The sequence below is a fragment of the Sarcophilus harrisii genome, chromosome 1 (genome assembly GCF_902635505.1).
Source record: "Sarcophilus harrisii chromosome 1, mSarHar1.11, whole genome shotgun sequence".
Classification (NCBI taxonomy): domain Eukaryota; kingdom Metazoa; phylum Chordata; class Mammalia; order Dasyuromorphia; family Dasyuridae; genus Sarcophilus; species Sarcophilus harrisii.
Window position 1 is genome coordinate 174,865,930 of NC_045426.1, and position 13,841 is coordinate 174,879,770.

Sequence of the window (13,841 nt, forward strand, 5' to 3'; positions counted from 1 at the left end):
ATAACTGATTTCTAAAATTTGAACTAAATGATTGTGTTTGTATAATGTATTAAAGAATTCTAGTCTAGCCTTAGTTCAGTGAATGACCTTTAATAAGCTTTTCTGTTAGAAGATTAATTCAACCAGCCAAACAAATATGTTTTTATTAAATGTCTATTATATGTCTCTCTCTATATAATATACATAAATGTCATTATATGTTTATAACCTGTATAAACTAGGGATAAAAAAACAAATTTAAGATTATAACTATGGGCCTTTGAAGTTTTCAAAGCAATTTTCTTATAACAGTACTGTGAAGTAAGCAAGTATAAGTGAAGTAAGCAAGTAAGTGTAAATATTGGTTACATAGATAAAAGAACTGAGACTGAGGGAAATACAGTAACTAAGTAGAGGAATCAATATTTGAACTCAAATTTCCTGACTCCAAAATCTAATCCCCTTTTACTACAAAGCACTCAAGTTCAGAAAATTGACATAATACTGAAAATTTTTTCTCCTAAAGATGCTAAATCTCCTGATTTCTGTTACATATAGACATTGAGATTCTAGTGTTTTCAAAATAAATTCATTAATTACATGAGGAATCCAGAGAAATATAGACAGAGCTAGTATTTAGGGTGAAATGCTATAATCCAATGGACTAAGCGTAATACATGTTTAAGAATATTATTATCAATGATCTGCCAAGTTTCTGCCCTTCTTCATAAATGTAATCTCTACTATTTGTATCATCAATCAATCTGCTGTTGAATAATAAAAATAATAACAGCATTTCCAGAAGGCCACTGACAGTAAAAATGATCATTTTCATCAGAGCTGGAAGGGACTTGACAAGCCATCTATCTAGTCTATTCCATCCTCAGTTTTACAAATGAGGAAAAAGAGGCCAGGAAAACAAACTCATTCATCCAAAGTCTTTTAGTCAGTCAGTAGCAGAATCAAGACAAGAATCCAAGTTTACCGGTTTCTAACCCTAATCTAATGCTTTTTCCATTCCATTTCATGTTATTGGGAAGGCAAGTACATTAACAAAAAAATAGGTAATCTGACTGTCACTTTGAAAAGTAGAATACAGCTGATATTGCCTGGACAGGGCACAAGACATTAGTTTAAAAATTGACTGAGTAAAAAAATTGGCAATAGTTGGACTGTCCTGGAGAAACACCATCAAAGACAATAGGTGAATGGTCTAGGTGTCACATGGCAGTCTGATGGTGGAAGCTAAGACTGGTGATACGGTTTCTCAAGTTGGATAACTAGGGGGATATGAAGAAGAGTTAGAGCAAAGAAGGAAGAAATATATTAGTGATAGACTTCACTTATTTGACAATTTGTCAAAGACAATTTGTGAATCTCAAGATTTCAATTCCTCTTAGTAATCTACTAATTAATAATGATCTTGCCATGAAAAATGTTTAAGTAAGGCTTCAAATCTAGCATATCTTCAAAGAACTGTAGACTTGAGAGAAATTACTGATAGGGCAACAGAAATGAATTTTAAAATAACTGGAGGCAAGAGAGGGCAAGGAGTTGGAACTTATATACTATTTTCAAGTTAATAAAGCAGCTTCACATAGTGCAAGAGGACCAGCCTGGGAATCACTAACACCTGGATTCAAGTGTTTCTTTTAAGACATTTTAGCTATATGACTAAGGACAAATAAATTAACCTCTCAGTGTACCAGTATATCCATAAGACTATAAAGTTACAGATTAATTTCCTATATGCATCAGTAGAGGAAGTTTTCATGTCAGGAGTTCCCTAGACTGAGAAAATCATGAAGTGTTCTTATTGCCCAGGAATAATTATAAAGCATACCCTTCAATGGCATTAAAACAGCTAAACCTCAGAAGTAGTAGAAAAAAGAGAATGAAAAAATAAAAATAGGAAAAAAAAAGAGGATAAAGATCAGAGGTGATGATGAATGGAGCAAGAAAAAAATCACTGAAATTGGACAGAAATAACAGAAAAGAATTCAACAAGTCAAAAAGGGTGAAATTCAGCACCTATATTATGCCACATGGAAAGATGTGGAGGATATAATAGTGGTTGGTTGGAAGGAGGAGTGAGAATTTCTCTATCAGTGCGGCTTTCAGGACTTTTCCTAGTATTCATTTCCAACACTTATAAGAGTGTCTCTCACTTTACAGAGAGGATGATAGTAGGATAGCAACTTTGCCTTAATGCTACAGGGATGCCATAGATGAAGTAGCCCAAACAATATTGCTGTACCTTTTTAAACCTTTCTCCCTAAAAATGTCACCTAGATACCAGCACATTTGACTCTTGGGTTTTGATGTATAAGGCCACTGGAGGCTCCGTCTTATAACAGTGTATTCGACACTGCTATGACTCTGGGACTAAAGGGTGATAGTGGAATGAATTATGAGTGATATTGTAAACATGTCAAACATGCCTTTCCCTGGTCAAATTCCACTCACAACACTCCTGGGTGTGGCCAAACAAGATTAAAATGTTATTGGGAAATAGTTAACAAAATAAACAAAAATGTAATTAAATTTACTTCACATTTTTAAAACCAATATAAATATGTAGTCTTCAAATATCTTTTTTTCTCCACTCTATTTGAGCTTGAGACCACTGCTGAAAAGCTAAAAAATGTAAGCAGCCATTTAATTTCAGACAATTTAGGAGCACAGGAAGAGTGACATCTTTTCAATATCTGTTAAGATCTGTTACTCATTCCTGAAAGAGACATTCTGATACCATTAAAAACAACAACAACCTAATGTGAGGAAAAAAATCAATTTGACAAATATTTAATAAACACCTATTATTTATGAATACTGTCCTGGGTTCTGTGCATACAAGGTAAATAAGGGACTCTTCCCTCAGAAATTTCACAATAGAGTTTAGCTAATTAAAATTAAAAAGAAGAATGTGATAAATGTTAGGAAATAAATAAAAAAGATAGTAAATAATTGTGAAATATAGTACAAAGGAGTTTAATAAAATCATGATGATTTTTTAAAATTTTATTTTAATATGAATAGATGAGTAGAATCTAAGAATTAGAGATTAAAAGAAGAAGAAAATTAGCTTATATAAAGAAATACCAAAGTAATCTCTCTTATTCTGGGCAAGAAGTAATTTCCCAAGGCAAACACATTTAACTTATGGGCTTGCCCTTTGTCTAAACAGACCTACATTCCATTCATTCATTCAGCAAATATTTAAAGAACATATGAAATGCCTCCTTGCTCCTGAATTTCTCCCCCACTAGCCAGAAAATGTGGCTTCTTATAATATAAAAGGTCCCCTTCAAAACTGGTATCTGGGGAAAGAAATTCATTAAGCCATTATTCTCTATTAACACTTTCCCATGGATAAGTCAATCAGAGCGGAGCACAAAGTGATAGGCTAAAGAATTGATAAGCTACAGACAAAGGTCTAGAGTTTAGCAGCTGGCCTTTGAAAGTTACATTACAGTGGAGTTTCTTGTAATGCACTGAGAGAACTGAGTTTCTGGGCACAGGAAAGAAACTCTGTCTATTTTCAAAGTTTGTTCCCACCTCCCCTTGATTTACATGCAAAGATGCAACAAGGGAGACCATCTTATACTTGCATGGTCCTTTGGTTTTTCCATCAATGCAGCTCTCTATGTCTCCCTCTTGTAAATCTCTTGTCTCTCTGCTTGTAAATATTTAACAACTGATTCTCTGGAGAAAAAAAATGTACCAACACATTTTTAAGCTTAATCTGCAGTAATAACATTTTTAAAAATCACTTTCTTAAGTCCAAACAATCCATAAAACAATAAGTTAAGATTTTATTTGTAGTGTTTGCTAATTTCTGTGGTACAAATACTTACAATGATAACAACTGCAAGCCCTAATTCCAGTCTAACCACAGTGGGTCCCATGACACCTTCTCGTCTGATTCTTTTCTATCTTTCTAGGAATTATTCATAGAAGATTTACTGAAAGAGCTAGAAAGTTTTATTTCTATTTCTAATACAATACTTGTCTTTTTATTTTGCTCTTGATAGAACAGCAAGTAAAGTTTGTTACTATGTGACATCAAGAGAATACTGATATTAAAGATATTGGTTTTGTACACAGCAACAAAATTATATGATGATCAACTCTGATGGATGTGACTCTTTTCAACAATTCAGGCCAATTCCAATAGACTTGTTTTGGAGAGAGCCATCTGCATTCAGAAAAAGGACTATGGGGACTGAAAGCACAGTATTTTCACCTTTTTATGGTTTGCTTTTTTTCTTTCTCATTTTTTTTCTTTTTGATCTGATTTTTCTTGTTCAGTATGATAAATGTGGAAATATGTATAGAAGAATCACACCTGTTTAACATATATTGGCTTGTTTGTTATTTAGGGGAGAGAGTGAAGGGAAAGGAGGGAGAAAAATTTGGAACATAAGGTTTTGCAAGGGTGAATGTTGAAAACTATCTTTGCATATATTTTGTTTCTTTTTTGTTTTTTGTTTTTGTTTTTTTTCTTTATGAACAATTTTTATTGAAAATTTTAATCACTTTCGAACACAAAAAAAAGCACTGGTGTATATTGTCTCTCAGTCGGTTTCCCTTGGCTAATCACAAAGGAACAATCCTTTCTCCTTTTGATCTAGATTTTCCTTTTCCTATTTGTACATAATTTTAAAATCAGCCTAGCCATATAATTTATAGACTATATTCTTCTGCTTGTAATATTTCAATTGTGTTGTCAATTAGAAAAAGTGATTACTTTTACCTATTGTAGTATGATTTTGCAGTGAGACTTTAAGACCAGAATTTTAACTCACATATTTTAGAATTTGTTTGTACATTGTATGTCTTTAATGGATAGAATTAAATACACTACATCAGTTCCCTTTGCATATATTTTGAAAGTAAAAAGCTATTATAAAAAAAAAAGATACTGATTTTCCTACAGGGGCTAACTTAAGAAGATCAAAACCATTTTGCCTTTTCCCAAATGTTTTCCAATTTAATCTCTTAGTGAATTTAATTATGAACCAAATATATTAACTGCTATTCTTTCTAAAGATATATTTCTATTTTAATTTAAACAAATACATTGCTATAATGAAGATAATTATTGATGTAATATACATATTGATATAACCGATGCATATAGTGATATAATACATTGATATAATGAATTTGATGAACTGCTTATTTAGCTGTATCTCATAATTTGGTCAATATGCATGTTTCATTCATCTTCTTCCATTGTGTACAGTGAGATCAACTTCTTATATATTACTGTGAATTTCACTGGAGTTTCTAGGAGGTTGATGCTATTAGCCATTATGAAGATTTGCTATCAATCAAGACTTCCATATTTTGTTTGAACTCTGAGCACAATATCTTACAAAATGGGGAACACTTTAGGTGAGCATAATCATCAAGCGCTTATTAAGTGCTTACTGTAACTCTTCTAGTTTTCCATCTTGTTTGACATTTGCATATAGCATAAGGCCAATCTCTTATCTCCAGAGTTGCATATGTAGCTACTTATATCATTATTAAGTAATGAAAGACATATTGACTGAAGAGGGGCTTTATCTTTTCTAATCAAGTCAAACATTAAAAAATGAAAATAATGTCTATCCATTTATTCAGCAAGAATCATTGAGCCTTTACTAAGTTCCAGAAACTATGTTTGCTAACAAGGACATAAAAACATAATGAAGGAAGAGAAAAGAGACCACCATGTGTGCAGATAAAGAGATATCCAAAGAATAAAATAATATTTGCACTGATTTAATTGCATACACAGTGGTCCTCCCTCTCCTGCTGTAATATAAGCTTCTTGAGGGCAGAAACTTATTTTTTGTCTTTGTAATCTCATTGTTTAACCCAGGACCTGGTACATATTAACGATGACAATAACAACAAGCAAAATGAGGAGAAACTTCTTGTTGGAGTTTTGTCTTTTGTGTTGAAATGAGAAGCAAGTGGATTCTAAACATGGGGAGAAGAAAGGAGGGGCAGTGTATAATGTGTAAATGCTCCAGAAATGGAAGGTGGGATATCATGTAAAGGATTAATATAAATCAGGGGGACTAGAATGATAAACCTGGAAAGGCAGACTGGAAACAGATTATGAAGAGTTTTAAACTTCAATCTGCTTTGCATTTCTTTTGAGAGGCAAGAGAGAAACTTCCTGGATTCCTGAGCAGCAAAGTGATTAAATCTCTGTTTTAGGAGGATAAATTTAGCAGCTCTGTGAAGGAGAGGTTAAAGTGAGAAAAGAGTGAAGACAGCCAACTAGACAATTACTGGAATGGTTTGGTTAAAAAATGATGAGAACTCAAATTAGGAATAATTGCCCACAAGTCAAGAAAAGGGGAGAAATGTGAGAACATTGTAGAAGTGAAACACACAAGATCTAACAAGTGTTTGAATATGAGGAGTGGGGAGTAGGAAAAGTCAAAGATGACTACAAGATTGTATATCTGGAAGATTGTGGTATCTGCAACTAAAATAGAGAAGTTAGGAAGAGAAGCCCTATATGTAGTTGTGTGACTTTAAGGCACCTAGAATAGGACTTGGAGAAAGGAACATGGAGAAAGGAAGACCTGAGTTCATATTTTGCCTTAGATACCAGCTGATTGACCTTGGACAAGAAATTTAACCTTTCTCAGCCTTATATCTCTCAATTGTAAAATGAGGGTGATAATTACATTCACCTTGTAGGATTGTCAAAAAATGTAAAGCATTTTTCAATTCTTGAAGTGATGAATGGATACTAATTAGGATGATGATGATGGTGATGATGATGAATATAAAGGGCAGAACTCTGGAGAAGTATACTTAAGGCTCAGTATGATTGATTTAGTCCTACAACAAAGTGTTAACTCAGTGGAATTGATAATACAATGGTTATCTAGTTTAGCATTTGAGTTTTCTAGTCCAGTATGATTGCCCTAGTGATATAGTGATTGGCTTATACTCAGTATACTGTAATGATATAATTGTAATAGAGCATATAAACTGGGACAAACTTAACCAGAGTCAAACTCAGAGAAGACAGAGGACTGAAGGCTGGAGCTCAAGCTCTCAGACTCAGGAAGACATTCCATCTTCATCAGCCTCATGGTGGCTCTCCTCCTGTTTCCTGAACTTTAACAAAGAAGACGACCAGCCTGCATTTCCTCCACTGAGACCAAGTCCCATCTGAAGGCCCTCCAGAAAGTTAACCCAGCCCCAGGCAAGGAGACAGACTGTGAAGGAGACAATAAAGAATTTGGACTTTATTCCTGGCTATTCTCATGGTGATTACTCTACTGAAAGGAAGGCTGATCCCAAGACAAGCAGAAAGCTAAACCAGAACATTACAGATGATGATGATGATGATGATGATAATGATGATGTCTATTGTAGATAATTCAAAAGTTTTTCTGATAGTTTCACAGGGAACAACACTAATTCATACAGTGGTGTGTGAATGGAACAAGAATTTTTAGAAATGAGAAGGCAAGCACATGGATAAGAAGCTGACCTCTATGTTGCATTTTTTCCTCAAACTATCTTCCATATGATCTCTGGACAATATTTGAAAATTGATATCAGAGTATATTTAAATTATATAGTATAATTTTCTTCCGTATAAGTATAGCCACTTCCAGATTCATATTCCAGATTCATCGGCAAGCATATATTAAGTGTATTAAGAATTCAAAGTGCCAGGTACAATGAATACAGTCAAAAGTGAAACAGATCTTTAGACTATTTTGTATTTTAAGTGGAATGTACATTTAAATACAAATAAAATATTAATTTATCCGAATTAAAACATATGAAATATATAAAATAAATATAAATACAAGATAAGCTGAGAGGGAGGAGGCATTAGCAATAGGAAAGAGCAGGAAAAATCTCATGAAGAAATTGATATTTTTGTTGAGTTTTTAATAAAATTAGTGGACCTAAGAGGGGGTGGTGAAGAGACCATTCATTTTGCATAGTGAATAGACATGTAAATTCCTAACATAATACATAAGAATTACTGGGTTTGTTTTTTTAAATTAAAATCTGCTTTCATCAAAAACTTTTTTTTAAATTGTGGAAATTGATTATTTGAAGCCTCACATTTTGTGTGAGAATTTCATCAGATGAGGAATCACAAATAGATCAGGTCCTGAGAGGGTAAACTCCAGATGTGATGGTACCTTATCATTGCTGCAGGTTCTTTCTTTGTTTCTCTGCTTCTTCCTTCTCCCTCCCTTTCCCCCTTCCTTTCCCTCTCTCCTCCCTCTCTCTTCTTCTGCAGTTTTGTCTATCTTATTCTTATCTGCATCTACCATCAAGTTCTCTGAAAGCCCATTTTTCTAACTGCTTTTCATTGTTTTGAAGGAATTTTATACTTGAAGTTCCATTATCTGCTTACATAATGATTTTTATATGAGCAGTTACCCTAACCCGGAGTTGTCTTTGACTAACAGTTTTCTTTAATTTGCAAGAAGATTAAATGTTTGAGACATTTCCTGGGTTCTTTTAGTCTTTTATTGTGATGACTATATCTTGGTCATGTGACTTATGAAACAGAGTCAATCTTAACTAATATATTAATAAGTTTTATTAAGGAAAGCCAATTAAAAGAATCAGCAGCACATACCACAACTCCAGAATTCAATTGTTTATAATTTCTTACTCACATATTGTCCCTTATTACTTAGGTTAATGTAAACTAGATTAATATAGAGCCTTGGTAAATTATACAAGTTTTTTTATAATATGTTTTCAGTGTTAAAAAAACATCTGATCAGACTGCATGGGAGTGAAAACTGAGTTTGAAGTCAGAGGTGCTTAGTTTACATTCCTGCTCTGTCATGATCTTAGATAAGTCATTTAGCCTTAATCTCAATTTCTTCATAAAAAAGAAAGAGAGAGAGAGAGAGAGAGAGAGAGAGAGAGAGAGAGAGAGAGAGAGAAGTCTGATTAGGTGACCTCCAGATTATTCTCTAGTGCTTTTTTATGATCTTCTTATCTCTAGATATGGTTGTATAAAAATCAAATACATGAAGAATAATTCTGCAATAATAGATTGTATGAAGTAATGGAAAAAGCCATTGAGAAACAAACTCTATTAAGACTTGCCTGTTCAAAAGTTGCAGAATCAGAACATCTGGTAAATAATGCTCTCTCTCTCTCTCTTTCTCTCTCTCTCCAGTTAGTCCCAGATTTTGTCATTCCTCTAGATATTGCTGCCAATCACAGTTGTTCTTGACTAAATCTATCAGTCTTTCTATGGCATAGTGCTTTGTAATAATCTTGGCTGAATTTAAAAGTTAACTAGGATGATTAACATTATCTTATTTTCCTTTTCAAACTCATCACTTTTCTCCCTCAAAATATCTCTTCTCTATTTCTTAAATCATTTTGCTGTCTTTTATGATTTGTTATCTCCTGCATCCTATGGGTTCAGTTTTTTTTCTTTTTCAAAATATCTTTGGAATTCATGTTTTCTCCATTACATCTGCTACAATCCTAATCTATGCTATCATTAATTTATTCCTACATTACTGGAGTTGACCTTCTTGCTTCCAGTCTCTTGTCACTAATCTGCCTTATATATCATCACCAGGCTATTATTAAATACAGCTTCGATTATTGTATTCCCCTCCTCAAAATCTTGTAATTAATGCTATGGTAAAAGTAATGCTCTAAATTCATTCCCACTTTCATTTGAAAGCTAGGATAGAGAATTTGTTTTATGAGATATTAAGATGATCCTAAAGATTCTGTTGGCTCAAGAAACTCGTGGCTTATGCTGTTGACATTACTTCTTGGTTGCTTGACTAAAAAACAGCCATGAAAAGCTCCAGATATACTGTGGTGCTGATGGATACTGACAAGTAATACAGACAAAGGACCCTTGCTCAGCTCAATCAATTTGAAGTATCTTCAATGCCTATTCTTATTGAATATCCTTCTCTTGCTATGAGTAAGTAAATCTGCTAACTGTTGAACTCTGAGTCTCTAATTTAGTTCCAATATTAAACTTAAACTAACAGGGAATTGACCTGAGTTAGACTCAGTTAAAAAAAATTTTGCACAAAGCCCAGAGAATTCTTATTTTCTTTCCTGATTTTCAAAACCCTTCCATCTGGTTTCCTTTTATCTCCTCCATTTCACTGTCCACTGTTCCCAAGTATCACCTTCTGCTATTCTGGGACCACAAGGTTCTAGAAAACATGATGCTGTTTGTCATCTCTGTACTTTTGTTAAACCCCATCTGTGCTAGTTCTTGTTAGGGCCTCTGAAAATACATAGTATTTGTATCATTTTACCCATCCAAATCCAATCCATATCTCATAGCACAGCTCATAGCCTCACTTCATAAAGAAAAATTTCCTCTCTATTTTAGCCCTGACTTGGGCAAAATCCAAAGATTTAAAAAAAAGAAAAAAAGGAAAAATGGACCCATAGGATATGAGAGATGGCAAAAAGAATGAATCAAAAAAGAGACTAAAAATGATTAAAGAAATAGAGAAGAAATGTTTTTATGAGGGATAAAAGTAGTGTTTGAAAAATAAGATTACGTTAATCTTTTCAGTTACTTCTTAATTTCAAGCAAGAATATTACAAATTCAACCCATTCTTCATGGCCAAGATCAAATCCTCACTTCCTAAAAAAAGCTTTCTTCCTGATTCTAGTCTTCACTAGTGTGGTTGACAGACTTGGCATCAGGAATACCTAAGTCTAACTCTCAACTCAGATACTTGCTAGCTATATGACCCTGGGAAGACCATATAATCTTTCCAGACTTCATTTTCTTTAAATTAGGAGGCTGAACTTGATGGATTCCAATATCCCTTTTAACTCTTAATTTATGACTTTTCTCTGAGTTACTATTATACTTGTGGTAAATATTATATAGTTTAGCACTTAATTACTTTTAATCTCATACCATTCTCAGTCTAGACACTTCATTCTTGTGGGTCTTCTTAATATAAATTTCTGGAGTATAAGGGCCATTATTTAATAATTTTTTAAATACCAGTGACACTTTATCTAGGCACTAGTATGTATAAAGGGCATCTTGGTGGCATAGTGGATAGAGTGCCAGACATGGAGTCAGGAGGACTCAATTTTATGAGTTTAAATCTGATTTCAGATGTTTATGTCACTTCACTCTGTTTGCCTCAGTTACCTCATTTGTAAAATGAGCTGGAGAAGGAAATGACAAACCACTCCATTATCTTTGCCAAGAATATTTAAAATGGGAACACAGAGATTTGGATATGTCTGAAAATGACTGAACAAAATACTTCTTGGTTGATTTATTTTACTACTCTTCATCTATGAGAGGCCTCTTACCCTTTAAAATCACAGTAAATAGATGGTACCACTCATTTAGGAAAGATGTGTATCTATGGCTACCAATAATCAGCCTCAGACATGACCTTTTATTTCAATAGAATATTTGAAATTGAAGATTTAATGATGTACACATGATTTTATTTTGCTCTTGGGATCAGTTGAGAATGAGAAAAATGCAATAGGAGGAGTTCAATGAGTTTGAAGCTAGGATTCAAGATTTATCAGCTTATAACTCTGTCTGTCTCTGTCTTTCTCTGCCTCTCTGTGTCTCTCTGTGTCTCTCTCTCTCTCTGCTTCTCAAACTCTATATTACTCTCTTGAAGCCTCAGTTTCCTCATTTGAAAAATAGTGCTAATGATACTGTAGTGTTTACAATACCTCAGAGAGTTGTTATGCAAAAGCCTCCCTTTTAAAGCTTATAGTGAGGTAGATAGGTGGCACAGTGACTATACACTGGACTTGAGCATCAAGAGACTCCTCTTCATGAGTGTCAGGCTTTAGACACTTTCCAGCTATATGATACTGGGTAAGTCACTTAAACCTGTTTGCCCCAGTTTCCTCATCTGTAAAATGAGCTAGGGATGGAAATGGCAAAACACTTCAGTATCTTTGTCAAGAAAACCCCAAGTGAGGCCCCAAAGATTTGAATATAACTGATCAACAGCAACAAACCTTAAAGTGCTTAGAAATATGAGTTAGCAAATAACAGAATCCCAGAATTTAGTGCTGGAGGAGATCTCAGAGTGCATGTCCTGCCTTAAGTCCTGCCTCATTTACTTACTTATTATTTGACCCTAGGTAAGTTTCTTAACCTCTACCAGCTTCAGTTTCCCCAGATGTAAAATGGGGATAATAATTGCTATCTACCTCCCAGAACTACTGTGATAAAATAAATTAATTATAAAGTGCTTAGTATGTAATGCTAAGCCTGACACATAGTGACATTTATTAAATGTTTATTTAAAAAATTTGCAAAGAATCTTTCACACACCTCTATATCATATTCAACCACACTATCATTCAACTTCTGTTTCATTCTCTAATGAGTGAAAACAAATTGTTTCTAAAGGCGGATTATTTTAGTTTGGAATTTCTCTGATTGATAATTCTGCTTTATTTTTTCCCTTGGCATTAAGTTTAAATGTGTTTGTTTGTAACTTCTGTCCATTGATTCTGGTTCTGCCTAATCTATCCTCTCCATGACAGCCCTTTACATACTTGAAGACAGTTATTATCTATCATCCTCTTTCTCTTTCTCTACTCCAGGTTAAACATCTCCATTTCTTTCAGGCAATCCTCATATTACATAGACTCAAGGCCCTTTGATTTCTTGGTTACTCCATCTGATCACCACCTTGTCTTCCTTAAATTATGGCATCCAGAATAGAGAACAATACTTTAGATGTTGTTTTTTCAGGGCAGAGGACAGATAAATTAAAGTAACCCAAGATCATATTAGTTTTCTGACTGCCATATCACACTATTGCTGACTCAGATTGAGCTTGAATGTACTAAAATCTTAGGTTCTTTTCAGACAAACCATGTGATAATCTGTACTCCAGCCTCTAGTTGGGAAGATGATTTAACAAAATAAAACTCATATGTAATACTTTATATTTATTCCTATTGAGTATCATCTTATTATAGTCAACCCAAAGCTATTAACCCAAATTCACAATCTATTTTGGGTCCTTATTCTGAAATTTAGAGTTTTTGCCATACATCTCAGCTTTGTGTATTCTGAAAATTTCATAAACACATCATCTATGACATTACTAAAGTCACCCATAAAAATACTAAATGATATTGGGCAGATCCCTAGGGCATTATAATCAAAACAACATCTATCAAGTTGACATTGAAGCATTACCAATTAATCTCTGAGTTTAGCCAACCAAGCAGTGGTGAATTCATAGAACTGCATTGTAAAATCCACACTTGAATTTCCACAAGAATAATAGGATATATTTTATCTAACACTCTTCTAAAATCTAGGTAACATGTATGTACAATATTCACCTTGCTAGCATTTAATAAACTTGTCAAAAATGGAAGTAAGGTTAGTCTACCATATTCTGTTCTTGATGAATCCATGTTGGCTCTGGGGGTTTCACTAACCATATCTTTAGTTATTCATTCTAAATTTTGCCAGAAATCAGCCAAGTTCATTGGTTTGTTAGCTTTTTTCTCTTCCTTTTTTTGAAAATTGGGACCATAAAGTTTTTTTTTTTTAATTTTCTAGATGTAGACAATATTAACCCTTCTCTCTTTTCTCCTTCACTCTTTCCTTTCATCAAAGTTAGTCTCCTGTTCCCCAATAAATCTGTTAAACTAATCTATACTCATGTTATGATATATGGTGATAGGTATCAATAGACCAATAGGCTACATTAGAGACTTCCTAAAGAAAATCTTTTAACTCAAGGAAATGACAACATAGAGGAATGAGGAGAATATGGCAGAAAGGATTCAGATTTATAATCACTGGGATTGGTTTTAAATCCAAGTTCTGCCATTTATTGCT

The 13,841-nt window shown here is 33.6% G+C and overlaps 1 protein-coding gene across 1 annotated transcript in view; it reads right to left on the minus strand.

Annotated features, from left to right (window-relative positions):
* Window positions 1-13,841, minus strand: part of HAPLN1 (hyaluronan and proteoglycan link protein 1) — a 98,340-nt gene that overhangs the window by 54,920 nt on the left and 29,579 nt on the right. The window lies entirely within an intron of this gene.